Below are 3,158 nucleotides of genomic sequence, written 5' to 3'. Positions count from 1 at the left end.
GACTTAAGGAGGTAGGACCTTCTGGTTAAACATGGTGGATTGAGCACACACATTTATCTCTGCTTCATCCAGAAACCACATCAAAATGAGAGTAAGGAAATTTAAAAACATAAAGGAGAAGATGAGAGATGTAATTTTGAAAAATGGAAAGTCATATGTGTAAAGTTTTAAATCCTTAAGTTTGAATATTTTCCATTCTACTCATGAGGTAGGGAGTGGAAAACCAAACAGGAATAAAATAATTGGAGTCTTAGAACTTGTAAAGACTTTAAAGATTAAAAGTTCTTTGTCCTCTGGAAGCAGGGGCAAGGGGACTGAAAATTCCTTTTTGGGGATAATGATTGGCCCAGGAGACAAAGTTTACAGGAGGTAGAAGACTGATCTCTCCCTCACCCACCACACAGTGAGTCACCCCCAGCTGACCATCTCTGGCACCTCCACAGGGCTTCCAGTCAGCTCTCTTGGACCTCACGCTTAAGTTGGAACAGACAGCCAAGGCTTGCCAGAGAGTTGAAGGCAGCCTCAAACATAAAAGTCAGAAGCCAAAAGAAAAGGAACCTGGCGGGTAATGAAGGGAGCAGAAGAAAATGTCCAAAAACCTACAATTAATATCTTCAGAAATCAAGAGAAAATATTGCACCCATGATAAAAGAAAGGATGCTATTTTTAAAAGGAACATTCAGAAAATAATAAAGACTTGTGCTCGCTTTGGCAGCATATATACTAAAGTTGGAACGGTACAGAGAAGATTAGCATGGCCCCTGCACAAGGATGACACGTAAATTCGTGAAGTGTTCCAAATTTTTTTTTTTTTTTTTAAAGGAAGAGGAAGTGAGGCAAGCGGACCCAAGGCCTGGGGTTGGCTGATGGTATGGAGTAGTTGCCATTTCTCACTAGCTGATGGCATTTTATTTTATTTTATTTTATTTTATTTATTTTTTTGGCTGCGTTTGGTCTTCGTTGCTGTGCACGGGCTTTCTCTAGTTGCGGCGAGCGGGGGCTACTCTTCGTTGTGGTGCGTGGGCTTCTCACTGCAGTGGCTTCTCTTGTTGCGGAGTACAGGCTCTAGGCACACGGACTTCAGTAGTTGTGGCACGTGGGCTCAGTAGTTGTGGTGCACGGGCTTACTTGCTCCACGGCATATGGGATCTTCTGGAACCAGGGATCAAACCTGTGTCCCCTGCATTGGCGGGCGGATTCTTAACCACTGCACCACCAGGGAAGTACCTGTTCCATATCTTTTGTATAACTGATTCACTTTGCTGTACGCCTGAAACTAACACAACACTGTAAATCAACTATACTCCGATAAAAATTTTTTTAAAAAGAAAATAATAAAGCCTTCTTGGAAATTAAAAATAAGAAGTGAGGAACTTCCCTGGCAGTCCAGTGGTTAACACTCCACCCTTCCACTGCAGGTGGCATAGGTTCAATACCTGGTCAGGGAACTAAGATCCCATATGTCCATCCAGCCAAAAATTAATTAATTAATTAAATAAAAATAAAAATATGGAAGTGTACGGAATTCCCTGGCGGTCCAGTGGTTAAGACGTGGCACTTTCACTGCCATGGGCTGAGCTCGATTCCTGATCAGGTAACTAAGATTCCCACAAGCTGCGTGGCATGGGCGAAAAAAATGAAGGAAAAATAAAGGAAAAAAATGGAAGTAGAAGTTAGTAATTTAATAAAAAAGATTCTAAGATAAAGTTGAAGAAATATCCTGGAGAGTAGAATAAAAATACAAAGAAATAGAAAATATGAAATAAATGTAAGAAAATAAGAGGTTCAGTCTAGGAGACAGAATATCTGGGTAAAAGGAGTTTTAGAAAGAGAGAAGAAATAGTCAGTGGGAAAATTATTAAAGAAATAATTCAATAACAATTTCCTGCACTGAAGGACATGAGTCTCCAGATTGAAAGGGCCCATTAAATGCCTAGCACATTAAATTAAAAAAAACAAAGAAACAAAAATTAAAAAAAATCAAACACCCAAGGGTTTTTCATCATGGAATTTTAGAGTAAATATTAAGAGCAACTTCTAAAGTCTTCCAGAGAGAAAATCAGGTTGTATACAAAAGATACTCAGCTGCATATTCAGAATGGCATTGGATTTAATAATATTCCAAAAAACTAGAAAACAATGGGGCAATGCCCTCAAAATTCTAAACAAACATTATTTTTAATATAAAATTGTATACTCCGCCAAGATGTTTTCAGGCATGCAAAGACAGGAAATTTGCTTTCTGGGCTCCCTTCCTCAGGAAGCTAGTGGATGATGAATTCCACTAACACAGAGCATGAAACCAGGGAAAATCAGAACATGGTATCTAGGAGACAGAGGATACACACAGAAGAGAAACAAAGGGATTCCCTGGATGACGGTGTAGGGAAGAGCCAGGACAACTTTGCAGCAGGCCTCATTCAACCAGCCAGATTGGAACAGAAGGCCATCACTTGTGGTCATCAGGCTACCTACTTTGTTTGACCAATTTGAGAGGTTTACACTTCTAACAGAGGGAATGAAAATGAAACAAAGAAACAAACGAGCCCAAGGCAATTATAAATTCTGGGAGAAACAAAACTGTGCATAGGAGTCAAATTTAATAGTGGCTTAATAGTGAACAGAGTTTGCATAGTCATAATTATACAAACAGTAAATACCAATTTATCCAAAAATCATTGTCTACTATTGGAAGAGGGGATGAGTGTTGCATGTGGAGTAAAGAGCTAAATCCCAATCTTCTATCATAAAAAGTGTACTAAGTGAACTAAGGATTTTATTGATTTTATTACCAAAATTTGCAAAGCAACATTTCCTAAAAGCAGTAGGTTGGAGAGGTTTATTTTGTTTCTGATGAGCTATAGGTTTAGGGTTTTTTTCTCAAAAAACTGCAGATGGGCTTCCCTAGCGGTCCAGTGGTTAAGACTCTGCCCTTCCAATGCAGGTGGCATGTGTTCGAATCCTGTTTGGGGAACTAAGATCCTACATGCTGTAGCAGTATGGCCAAAAAAAATTAAATAAATAAAATATGCAAAAAATACTGAAATTTCCTACATCTGTTATAGAATTTCATGGAGATCTCTCTCTACATACATTAAAAGCAGCTATTAGAATTGTATAGGGAATTCCCTGGTGGTCCAGTGGTTACGACTCGACAC

General features: G+C 39.0%; 1 non-coding gene across 1 annotated transcript; it reads left to right on the top strand.

The window, feature by feature from the left end:
• The first annotated feature begins 699 nt into the window (after positions 1-699).
• On the top strand, positions 700-806 carry LOC136141257 (U6 spliceosomal RNA). Its single transcript, XR_010657723.1, has one exon. It is a non-coding gene; the product is annotated as a U6 spliceosomal RNA (small nuclear RNA).
• The last annotated feature ends 2,352 nt before the right edge of the window (positions 807-3,158 follow it).

This window comes from Phocoena phocoena, chromosome 1 (assembly GCF_963924675.1).
Source record: "Phocoena phocoena chromosome 1, mPhoPho1.1, whole genome shotgun sequence".
In the NCBI taxonomy this organism is placed as follows: domain Eukaryota; kingdom Metazoa; phylum Chordata; class Mammalia; order Artiodactyla; family Phocoenidae; genus Phocoena; species Phocoena phocoena.
This window is presented reverse-complemented; position numbering and strand designations above follow the sequence as displayed.